Genomic DNA, 13,232 nt, shown 5'->3' with positions numbered 1-13,232 from the left:
CGGAGTCGCATCTTCTGGACCTCTCGGCCTCTCACATTGCCGGGGTAGAAAACGTTCAGGCGGACTTCCTCAGTCGTCACTTCCTGGATCCAGGAGAGTGGTGTCTCGGCGCCGTGGCGTTTCAGTTGATAGTGCGGGCTTGGGGGCAGCCCCTGATGGATCTGATGGCCACAAGTGGCAACGCCAAAGTACCCCGCTTCTTCAGTCGTCGCAGGGACGGTCTGGCCGAGGGTCTGGATGCTCTGGTCCATCCGTGGCCAACGGAGGGGCTGTTGTATGTGTTCCCTCCTTGGCCATTAGTGGGCAGAGTACTGCTTCGCATTGTTCGCCACCCGGGGCTGGTGGTTTTGGTGGCTCTGGATTGGCCTCGTCGTCCGTGGTATGCGGATCTGGTGAGGCATCTGGTGGCGGATCCTCTTCCTCTGCCTCTCATGTGCGATCTTCTGGTGCAGGGTCCCATTCCCATGTTCGACCCGTCTCCCTTTTGTCTTACGACTTGGCTCTTGAAAGGGGCCGCCTGAGTAAGAAGGGTTATTCAGATAAGGTGATCTCTACACTTTTGGGGTCCCGGAGGCTTTCTACCTCTCGGGCTTATGTGCGAGTTTGGCGTCTTTTTGAGGAATGGTGCCGGGCGCGGGGAGTGGTCTCTTTTCGCGCTTCCTTGCCTAACATTCTAGAGTTCTTGCAGGATGGCCTGGATAGGGGCCTGGCTTGGTCTTCTCTCCGGGTTCAACTGGCGGCCCTGTCGGCTTTTCGGGGGTTGGTGACAGGTCAGCGTTTGTCGGCCATTCCTGATGTGATTCGCTTTCTTCGGGCGGCCAAGTTGCTCAGGCCTCCCATAAGGCCCTCGATTCCCTCTTGGGATCTCAATCTGGTTCTTTCGGTTCTGGTGCGCCCGCCTTTCGAGCCGTTGGATGGCTGTTCTTTGAAGGACCTTACGCTGAAGTCGGTCTTTTTGGTGGCCATTACTTCCGCTAGGCGGGTGTCTGAGCTACAGGCTTTCTCTTGTAGGGCTCCCTTCCTGGAATTTTCGAGGGAGCGGGTTGTTTTGCGGCCTGTTCCTTCCTTTCTGCCGAAAGTAGTTTCTCCTTTTCATGTCAATCAATCGGTGGTCCTCCCGGTCTTGGGTAGTCGGGAGGGTTCTTCTGAGCAACGGCAGCTGCGCAAGTTGGATGTCGGTCGGGTCCTCCGCGCTTATGTGCAGCGGACCCGGGATTTTCGGAACTCCGATCATCTCTTTGTCCTTCTGGCGGGTCCTCGTCGGGGGGCTGGAGCTTCTAAGACTACTATTGCGCGCTGGATCAAGGAGACGATTGCTTCCGCTTATCTTCTGAGTCAGAAGCCGGTTCCGGAGTTTCTTAAGGCTCATTCCACTCGGGGTCAGGTGGCTTCTTGGGCTGAGTCGTCGCTCGTGCCTCCGGTGGATATTTGTAAGGCTGCGGTTTGGTCCTCCTTGCATTCATTTGTTAGGCATTATCGGGTAGATGTTCAGGCGCGTCGGGACACGGTGTTCGGTGAGCGTGTTCTGGTATCGGCCCTTCGGGGGTCCCGCCCGTGAGGGGACTGCTTTGGTACGTCCCATTCGTAAGGATTAACCTCTACTGGTCTGGAGAGTGTTAAAGAAGGAGAAATTAGGTTCTTACCTGCTAATTTACTTTCTTTTAGCTTCTCCAGACCAGTAGAGGTCCCCACCCTGTCTGTTGTTGTTGTTGTTGTTGGGGCTGTTTTCGCGGGCAGTTTTTGTTTTTTGCTGCGGGTTCTAGTATTTTTCTAGGGCCGGGGAGAATTAAAGAACAGCGGCTGTGGCTCGGCTGGCTTAGCTGGCGAGCTGTGGGGACATTTTCCTTCGGGTATTTCTCCTCTGCATTTTCCAACAGCATTTGGGTATGTTATTTGTTACTCCTGTTCGGAGTATTGTTTTCTTCCTGTTTCCAGTTCTTGGTTCTGCTTGGCTATTCGGCAGACTGAGGGAAATAGAGAAGGGAGGATAGTATATACTGTCCCAAAGTTTTGTTTTCAGTCTCCACCTGCTGGTCATGATTAGATATATACCCATTCGTAAGGATTAACCTCTACTGGTCTGGAGAAGCTAAAAGAAAGTAAATTAGCAGGTAAGAACCTAATTTCTCCTTATTTGACAAATTTCTCTGACCCCCACCTCAACCTGATGTTCTTTCAATACACTTCCAGATAAACCTGACTCAACTTAACATGCCAATGTAAATTCGTAAGTTCACTATAATGTTGCTGTCTGTATACAGTCTCTTCCCTTGTAAACCACTTAGAACTGTTTATGGTATGGCGGTATATAAAAATAAAGTTATAATTATTATTATTAGAGTGACTCTTTATGTCAAATCCAATAAATTATTATAGAAAATTTTTTCTTTTTTTTAAATATCATGTTTATTAAGTCAAGAAATGCATGGACAGCCACTAACAACAACGATACAGCATCAAGGCGATACAGATGTGTACAAGAACATAGCAATGTGCCCGTGGCGTTGGGCCACAGATCAACAAATCAATTCTCCCACCCAAACAACGTGCTATAAGCAGGACATAATTGTAAACAGGAACATAGGTATACACAGGTGATGTAATATAAATTAATGCCCAACACCCCGGCTAATATCAGAGAACTAGCTATAAGGGATAACAGTGAACCGTCCAGCATCCCTCGCCTAAAATTTCTAATTAAAGTAACTTCAACAACATCATCAAGGATCCCCAAACGATCCACTGCAATCACACATCATGCATACCCCAGTCAAAGTACAGTCAAATCACACAATCCTCCAAACACACCTCAAACAGCCCATTAGATACACACTGATACGTCTCCATTTTATGCATGTTGACTAGAGTCACCTGAGCAAGAAAGGAATGGTACCCAAATATGCAAGACAAAATATGTAAATGCTGAAATATGCGACCCGCATCACCCTACCAGAGAATGGAATACAGGATATATACATGATAAAAACAGAGTCTTGATATACAGAGTCATGTTAGACAGAGACAGAGACATGGGAGATGTGCACTACCACTTACATTGCAGGAGCCCTCTCTACTGAGTGGCTAAGCAGTCTGAGCTAGAGAGTCCCTCCAGAGAGAGCAATAATGTTTCTAATGGGGCTGGGGACGGGATGCATAAGTGTCCAATTCAAACCGTGCTTGAAGTTGCATCTGCGCCATCCACATGCCGTAGGTTGGTACCTCCTCAGAAGCCCAAAACTTCAAAATGAGTTGTTTGCCCACAAGGAGCGCGTGGAGGATGTATTTATGGGCTGAAAACTCCAGTCCCCGTTGGTTGAAATCCGAGACATCTCCCAGTAACAGGGCGGGTGGGTTCCAGGGCACGGCACACTGCAAGACAGCCACTAAGTGAAGCTGTACCTGACTCCAGAAATGCAGTTTGGGGCAAGTGAAAAATTAATGGACATAGTCACCCTTATGGGAAGTACATTTGGTGCATGTATCATTACCCCATAAACCCATGTGATAGCCTCTAACTCTAGTGATGTAGGACCTGTGTAATATTTTGTATTGTGTTTCCTGCAGGCCCGCGGCCTTTACGTGTAAGTATAGGGTTTGAAATAGGGGCTTAAGGTCGTCTATAGACACCGGCATGCCAAGCACTGTGGACCACTCACCCCCCAAAACACGCAGACATCCCTCTCCGAAATGATCTCTCCCTGCTTTGTACCATGTAGAAATTCTGTTAGAGGCAGTAGGGGTGGCGAGAAAAACCAAGTCCAAAGGGCCATATCTCCAGTTATTCCCATGCGCATGAGTCCAGGAGTGAAAGTAGTGATGAATTTGCAAATAAGTGTACATGCGTGCAGGGGGTAGGTGCCATGCCAGTCGCATTTGCGCAAATGAAGGGAATTCCCCCCCCACCTATAGCCAAGACATCCCCCACAGTCGTCGTGCGGGTGGTGCGATCCCTTAGTCCCGCCAGGCCCCCCACTCCGGGTGCAAAGTGAGGATTCCATAGAAGGGAGAGAAACGGGAATACAGTAGACGACCTATTCTGAAGATTTTGCCACCAGCGCCATGCCCGCCTAAACGGAAGGAGGAAAGGGAAGGTAGTTGAGATAGTTGAGCGGGATTGCGCTCTCCCACTCCCCGTTCCATGAATAAAGGAGGAAAATGACCAGGGCAAGCAGCAGTCCTCTAACAAGGAGTCGGGTGAGTAGCGGCGCGAGGAAACCAGTTGCTCATGAATCCAGCGAAGGAGCGCGGCAACGTTATATATACGTAGGGAGGGCAAGCCCAGGCCCCCGCGATCTCGACTCTGAGTTAGTTTAATGGAGTTTATACGTGCCCTCCTCCCCCTCCACACAAAGGAGCAAATGATTGACTGGTAAGCGCGCTCTTCTGCACGGGTAACCCAAACGGGTATAGTTTGTAGTGGGTAGAGTAATTTCGGGAACATTACCATTTTGACCAAGGCCACACGCCCCATTAGTGAAAGAGGCAGCGAGTGCCATTTAAGACATAAAGTTTTGATCTGTCCAATAGTAGCAGATATATTAGCCTTGTACAACTTGTGCGGGTCTCTATAAAGCATAATACCTAAATACTTCAGCTTTCCCGGGGCAATACCTACACCAAGACTCCTACACCAGGGCTCCGTCGGTGAGCCCCCTAACAAGAGAGCCTCCGTTTTCTCAAAATTAATTTTTAAACCAGAAAAGATGCCATATGCACGAATGAGGGACATCAAGGCGGGCATTGTCCGATCAGCATTATTAACATATAAGAGCATGTCATCTGCGAACATACTGATGCGAAATTCATTGGATCCCACCCTTAGACCCTCCAGCTCTTCATCTCGGCGAATGCGAGCAGCCAAAGGTTCAAGCGAGAGAAGGAAGAGGAGGGGCGATAGCGGGCAGCCCTGACGTGTGCCTCGTCCCAGAGGAAAGGGTTGAGAGAGTCCACCGTTCACCAGGAGTTGGGATGTGGGGCGATGGTACAGAGCCGACAGCCAGGCGATGAAATCCCCCTGGATCCCGAATCGGTCAAGCGTCCGAAAGAGATGGGGCCAAGAGACCATATTGAACGCTTTTTCTACATCCAAGCTAGTGATAAGCGCCTTGTCGGAGGCGGCGCGAGGATGTTGTAACACTGCAAGGACCCGCAGGAGATTCATGGACGCATGCCTGCCAGGTACAAAACCAACTTGGTCTTCGTGGATGAGCGTAGGTAAGAATTTATTGAGACGGGACTCCAAGATGCTAGCCAAAAGTTTTACATCCTGGTTAAGAAGAGAGATGGGGCGGTAAGACCCCAAAGCATCAAGTGGGCGCCCGGGCTTAGGGAGAATAATGACATGTGCCCTGTTATGTGATTCTCCAGGAGGAGTAACACTGCGGAGTCCCATAAAGTATTGTTGTAGAGAAGCTAGTGCCGGGGGATCCAGTAGCTTATAGAATTTGGGGCCGAAGCCATCTGGGCCCGGAGTCTTGGCCAGCTTGAGCTTTTTAATAGCAATCTGCAGTTCTTCTCCTAGAATAGGACCATTAAGGGCTTGGCATTGATTGTCTGTCAAAGTAGGTAGACAGAGGCCCTGAAAGAAACGATCACTAGCAGTCTTGTCATAGGGTTGCTCGGCGTATAGGTCAGTGTAAAATTGCACAAATTGTTCTGTGACGGCCGAGTGAGTAACATGTGTAACGCCTCTTTTATCTTTAATAGAAGTAATGATATGATGGGTTTTGTGTGGGCACACCAAGTTAGCTAGCAATCGCCCCGTTTTATCCCCCCAGCGGTAAAGTTTATATTTGTAACAATAAATATTACGGTCGGCCCGTTGATCCAAAAGGAGATTAATTTTTTTCTTGGCGTCACTCATGGCCTGTTTGGATGCGTCGTCCAGGCGAGAGATATGAAGAGAGCGAAAGCTGGCAAGGTCCCGCGACAAAGCCAAGAGTTCCCCGTCCCGTTTTTTGTTCAGGGACGACGTATAGGCCAGAATGTGACCTCGCATGACCGCTTTAGCCGCCTCCCAGTAGATAACGGGGTCCACATCAGTTACTGAATTAGTATTATGGAACTCCTCCCACCGTTTTTGAAGGAATTCACGAAACTCCGCATCCTTATAAAGGAATGGGGACATCCTCCAGATACGCCCCTCGGCCTGAGACCCAAAATGTAAGTCCAGGCCGAGCAGAGCATGATCAGATACAAGAGGTGGTAAGAGGGTCGTGGCCGATAAATTCGGAAATAGAGAGGCTGAGATTAGAAAGTAGTCAATGCGCGAATGAGACAAGTGAGGGTGAGAATAGAAAGAGAAGTCAAGTTCAGTAGGATGTAGCGTGCGCCAAGAGTCCAACAATCCTAGCTCTTTAATAAGGAAGTGAACTCCCCTAGTGAAGTGGCCCCTTGGCACCGGTCTGGCCGGCCTACGATCCCACAGGGGGTTTGCAACAAAATTAAAATCGCCTCCCATGATGACCGGTTGAGGCATGAGGGGAGCCAAATGACCCACCACTGAAGTAAAGAAAGCGTGAGAGTAAGTGTTAGGGGCGTAAATATTGCATAATATTAAAGGTTTGCCCCACAGTTCACCTACCAGAATGAGAAATCTCCCATTGGGGTCATCGATTTGGCTGTGCATGTGGAAGGGAATATTTTTATGGATGAGAATAACCACTCCACATTTCCGGCTAGTAAATGAGGCCGAGTGTACCTGACCCACCCAGCCCCTATGCAGTTTCCCATGCTCCCCAGAGCTCAGATGGGTCTCCTGTAAGAATGCTATGTCAGTGTGTTCACGCTTAAGATATGCTAAAATTTTTGTACGCTTAATGGGCGAATGAATCCCATCTACATTCAATGATTTAACATGCAATTGAACCATTGAACTTACATATATGCAGATAATATACAGTAAATGACCTTAGGATGAGCGGTGGAGGCCGTCCCAGCCAATGCCTCCACTCACTCGTGAAATACCGGTGTAACTTGCTCAGGTTATAATAGTGACTCAGCTGAGAAAAACCCATACAGTCATCCAGACAACCGTCAGACATACCCCACACACAAACCCGATCCATACCTACATACAATCCCCCATTCAAGCTCACCCCGCCCCCCCCTCCCCGACTCTGCCCTCCCCCTAACCCCAGCATGGAGAACCATGCTAATACCAAAGAAAATGCAGAAAATAGGAAACAGCTCCGGGCCATGCCCACAGAGAGTAATAACTATAACATATATAAAGCATTGTGAGCGTGCTGCGTGCTCTGGCAAAGCTCAGCGAAACTTAGAAAAGCATTATCACCCTGGGGAGGGACCATGGGTTCATGGTTTTGGGCGGCCCCTTTAAACCCATCAAGCTCAGTATCCTGCCTCCCAACAGTGGCCCTGGGGAAGGCAATGACAGCACTTGTAAGACTACCTGCCTGTTTCCTTCTGTTGTTGAGAGCTCACCTCATCTACCTTCTCTCCAAAACAGCAAAGAGAATTCTATATCCTGGGAAGCTGCCGATAAAGGCACAGAGCGGACGTCCTGCTGGGTAGTTTCTCTTGTCTGTGTCCTCATCACTTCTTTTCCTGTCATGTTGTATCTGTTAAGTATGAATCCAGCATCAGATGGGGAAAGAGAGAGGCAGGTAGATGAGAGAGCTGGGAATAGATAAGCTTAGCAGGAAGTGATCCGCTGACTTATCTGGTGCAGCAGCTCTTGGGGTAATCCCTCCAAATGGCTTGATTTTCCATGCAATTCTGTATTTTACACTGGGTATCACAGATCCTTTAATAAACTATGGAAACAACTCTTCAATGCAAATTTACAGAACTGTGCTTCAGAGTACTCAAGATAGATATAGACAGAGAGATGACTAGATCTATAGAAACATGACGGCAGATAAAGGCCAAATGGCCCATCCACAGCATCCTCCTCTCCCTATAGAGAGAGAATGAGGTATGGAGGACGTAATGGGTACCAAGGGGCTCAAACATTTCTTCCAATATCTCATCTTTTGGGATTTATGTTTCATCAGTGCTTAAAATGAGTTCTCAAGCATTTTTTTCTTTTCAACAATGCTTCAAGAATAGTCCTGAAAATTTTACTGAAAAGTCTTTTATCTCAAATAAATAAAATTACTGATATGGATCATATGTGACTTTTCCAATCAAAATGTTTTACCCTCAAACACTTTTTAAATCACATCTGACTTCTTAATAATACACTTTGAGGTACATAATAAAATTAAAAAAAGTCTAAAAACCCACCTAAATCGACACTAGGATGATCAAAAAGACAGGTCGTCCAAGTACCAATAATCGAACAGGGTTTTAGACATATCTAAAACCAGCTTAGGCTTTTTCCCTGCCTCTGTGCGCCCAGAGTGAAAAGGGGTGTTGTTGGAGAAGTGGGTAGGGCGGGATGTGGGCTGACCTAGACAGTTGTCCGGCAGACATAATCAAAAGTTTGACAGGTTGCCTAGATGGAATTTATACATTTTGACTTAGACCAAGTCTATAGATAGCAGCAGGAGGGATGCCCAGTCCCTCCTGCGGCACCCCACAAACTCCCCATGATTACCAGCAGGAGAGATGCCCAGTCGCTCCAGCTGACACACTGAGAACCCCCCCATGATTGCTGGCAGGAGGGATGCCCAGTCCCTCCTGCCAATACCCCCCCAGAAGGTCACCCCAACTGGACCCCCCCATGAAAGTTCACCCCCTCCCAGACCCCAACCCTCACCAGAACCGGCCGGCTGGCCAACTAAACCAGGTTAGGGATGGTCCGGGTGGGGTCCTGGTGTTGGTGAGGAGTCTGGGAGGGGGTGGGGTTGAACATTTGGGGAGTGGAGGGGTCTGGTGGGGGTGAGGGTGAACTTTCAGGGGGGTGGGAAAATCAGAAGGGGCTGGCTTCTGGCACCGATCATTGGGGGGATTTGTGGGGTGTTTGGAATTTCTTTTTGATTAAGCCTGTGATACCCCAAACAATGGGAAATATATCTGTATTTTTCAGCCACATCTTGGTGTTAGACAGTATTTCATGGTACATGAGGATCTTATTTCTCTTAATTCCTTGGGACTGACACCTCTACAATCAAGCCTCTTCTGGTGTTTGCTCCTTTCCCATTATTTCCAGCTTTTTATCTGTTGGGATGAGGAAACCAGGTTTCAACCCATAAAATATCACAGATACCTTCCCACTGCCACCTCCATCTCTCCTCCTTCACTCCTTCTTTCCCTTTCTGCAACATCACTTAGCTGCTTCAGAAGAATATAAGATACCATTATTTAACGTGTCCAATTAGGGATTAGCATTAGTTGACTTTTGAAACTTTTTCTTCAATATTTTTTCTCTTTCGTCCATTTTCTGATGAGCTTTTTTTGCGTACAGAGTTTATAGTGTAATAGTAACAGTACTTTAACATAACATTAGAATTGCCATACTGGAACAGACCGAAGGTCCAGCAAGCCCAGTATTCTGTTTCCAACAGTGGCCAACCCAGATTCCAAGTACCCAGCTAGATCCCAAGTAGTAAAACATTTTTTTTTCACTGCTGGGTCAGGGGTTTTGTGTCCGGCAGAAGGGATTGGGCACCCTCCTGCCAGTAATCATGCAGGGGTTGGGGGGGGGGACAGTTCCAGGATTCTGTAACAGCATTGTTTATGACAGACGCTGGTTAGAGAATCCTGCTTTTAGGTGAAGGACTGGCCCCTCCTCCTACAAGGTCTTGTTTTGAGCATTTGGGACTTGGGCGATGTGTTTTAAGGATAGACGTAGAGGTGGTCTGGGCGATTAAACTGCTGAATGTAGAGGTAGGCCAATGGACATTTCCCTGCTGCCCACTTTCTGCATCTACGTGTTTGAAACTTGTGCAGTTAAGACAGAGCTGACAGGGATGGGGAAAAATTTGTCCCCGTGTCATTCTCGAAATCAAACTTTAAAAGCTAGCATCAACTGAAAGTTACTGGAAGCCAATGATGTTGAACTGAGAAAGTATCTTTCTTTAGAACATGAAGTGGAGGTTTTTTATGCCAGTGAGGTTATCACCCCGAACACCTTGAACCACACTTGGGGGTTCTGAGGTTTTCCCTCCTCTGAGCATATTTAAATTGCTTATTGTGTCATTTTCTTAGTACCCAGCACTGTTTTTGTGGACAAGTTATTTATTGAAATAAGAAAGTGTAACACAGCCCAATCGTTTGGCATTGCAAAGTAGGGCCTAATAATCTCAGCTGTAATCTGCTGGTGAGCCCGATAAGGAAGTTCTTTTTTCTTTTGACAAGCTGGTGGGTTGGAGAAATACTTTTGCCAATGCCTATAAAACAGCTGATTTGTGAAAAGGGTCACTGTTTGGCCAGGCTGAAGAAACTCTGTTGGCGGATAAGCATTGGAATTAGCAGTGGATAATCCAGCCTTATTCTCCTGTTCTTTGAACCACTTTGTGTACTTTGGATCTGTTATGTACTATTTTGTGGACTTGTTTTGGATTTTGAGTTCTGTCCCTGGGTGAGGACTCCTATGATTAAGAAGACAAACGATTGCACGATTATACGAAGACTGATGTTTTCAATATTTACGCTTTGTGGAGTTTTTTTCAGAGACCAGTGACTCTAACTAATCCCATTTGCTTGACTTGGTTATGCTGAGGGGTTTGGGCAAACTTGTTTCTGAAGTCTCTTTTCTCCACATGTTGCATTAACCTTTTCCTAGGGGTCTTTTTTCTATCCTCCTCTTTTACCAGAGCATTAAATGCGACGATGCTCATAGGAATTCTATGAGCATCGGAGCATTTAGCGCTCTGGGCTGCGGTAGAAACCTCTACCATGGCTTCGTAAAAGGGCGTGGGGGGAGGTATATTTGTACTTACTGGATCAGACCAATGGTCCATCTAGCCCAGTATCCCGTCTTCATGGAGGCAAATCCAGGTCACAAGTACCTGCAAAAAAATGGGTACAATTTAACTGTCATAGTAACATAGTAAATGATGGAAGATAAAGACCTGAACGGTCCTTCTAGTCTGCCCTGTAATCACAATTTCATGATTAAATTAAAATTGAATGACATCATCACAAATGGTTGCAAGAAACAGTCCACCAATTTATTTAATGGTTCCAAGACCGCATCACATAAAGAAACAGTTGGACGTGCTGGAGGATTTTTAATGCTCTTAAATATTTTAGGTACCAGATATATGTGCCAAGTGGATGGGTGCCTTTTACTTAAAAAGGTTGTCTGCTTATTTGTGAGAAGGTTAACATAAGAACTGCCATCTCCGGATCAGACCTTCGGTCCATCAAGGCCAGCGATCCGCACACCCGGAGGCCCAGCCAGGTGTACACCTGGCGTAATTTTAGTCACCCATATCCCTCTATGCTTCTCGAAGGAGATGTGCATCTAGTTTGCTTTTAAATCCTAGAGCGGTGGATTCTGCAATAACCTCCTCTGGGAGAGCATTCCAGGTGTCCACCACTCGTTGCGTGAAGCAGAACTTCCTGATATTTGTCCTGGACTTGTCCCCCCTTAGCTTCAGTCCATGTCCTCTTGTCCGTGTCACATTGGACATTGTAAATCATTTTTTTTCCTGCTCTATTTTGTCGATTCCTTTCAGTATTTTGAAAGTCTCAATCATATCCCCTCGCAGTCTCCTTTTCTCAAGGGAGAACAATCCCAGTCTCTTAAGTCATTCCTCGTATTCCAAGTTCTCCATACCTTTTATTAGCTTCGTTGCTCATCTCTGCACCCTCTCCAGCAGTTTTATATCCTTCTTTAGGTTGGGAAACCAATGTTGGACATAGTATTCCAAATGTGGTCTGACCATTGATCTATAAAGCGGCATTATAACTTTCTCTGATCTACTCGTGATTCCTTTCTTTATCATGCCAAACATTCTATTTGCTTTCTTTGCCACTGCCGCACATTGTGCCGACGGTTTCAGGGTCCTATCTATCAGTACACCCAGGTCCTTTTCTTGTTGGCTCTTACCCAGAGTTGCACCTGACAATCTATACTCGTGTTCCTTGTTCTTTCTGCCTAAATGCATTACTTTGCACTTTTCCACATTAAACTTCATCTGCCATTTCTCCGCCCATTTCTCTAACTGACACAAGTCACTCTGGAGTTCCTCGCTATCCTTCTGCGATCTGATTGCCTGGCATAGCTTTGTGTTGTCTGCAAACTTGATGATCTCACTGGATGTTCCTTCTTCTAGGTCATTGATGAAAATATTAAATAAGATGGGCCCAAGTACTGAGCCCTGGGGCACACTGCTAGTCACTTCCTCCCAGTCTGAGAACTTCCTATTTATGCCCACTCTCTGTTTTCTGTTCTTCAGCCATTTGCCTATCCATCTTAGTATATCTCCCTCAATTCCATGGCTTTGTAGTTTCCTGAGAAGTCTTTCATGTGGAACCTTGTCGAACACTTTCTGGAAGTCCAAGTATATTATGTCCACCACTATCAATTTCTTTGTTCATGGTCTCAAAAAATTGAAGTAAATTTGTCAAACATGACTTCCCTTTCCTGAAGCCATGTTGACTGGCTCTCATTAGATCATGTGTATCCAAGTGCCAGACTATGCTATCTTTAATCAGTGCTTTAGCCATCTTTTCAGGGACAGACATAAGACTCACAGGTCTGTAGTTGCCCGGTTCTCCTCTTGATCCTTTTTTGAAAATTGGCATGACGTTCGCTATCTTCCAATCGTCCGGTATCTGTCCAGTTCTAATTGACAGGTTGGCAAGTTTTTGCAAAAGCTCTCTGATTTCAACCTTCAGTTCTTTTAAGACTCTCGGGTGAATTCCATCAGGTCCAGGGGATTTGTCGCTTTTAAGGTTGTCGATCTGGTAGTGTATCTGGTTCTTAAAAAGCGCCACACTTACAGTCTCTTGCAATTCTTCAGTAGGATTAATAGACAACTGTAGCTAAACTTGAGAATCTCCCAGTTGGCGTTTAGCCTCGTTCAAGAAAGTGGCTTTAGACTGTACTAATTCATATTAATTATATTAATTTTGTTAAAAATTACTGTATAAAGACAAGATAAGTGTAAGTGATGCATATCGGTAACACAAATCTTAAACACGAATACAGGATGTCCAGTGCAGTACTCGGAGAGACCCCCCAGGAAAGAGACTTGGGAATACTGGTCGATAAGTCAATGAAGCTGTCCGCCCAATGTGCGGTGGCTGTGAAAAGGGCAAACAGAATGCTAGGAATGATTAAGAAGGGGATCACGAACAGATCGAAGAAGGTTATC

The sequence above is a fragment of the Geotrypetes seraphini genome, chromosome 7, assembly GCF_902459505.1.
Source record: "Geotrypetes seraphini chromosome 7, aGeoSer1.1, whole genome shotgun sequence".
Lineage (NCBI taxonomy): Eukaryota > Metazoa > Chordata > Amphibia > Gymnophiona > Dermophiidae > Geotrypetes > Geotrypetes seraphini.
Note: the sequence above shows the minus strand (reverse complement) of the source record.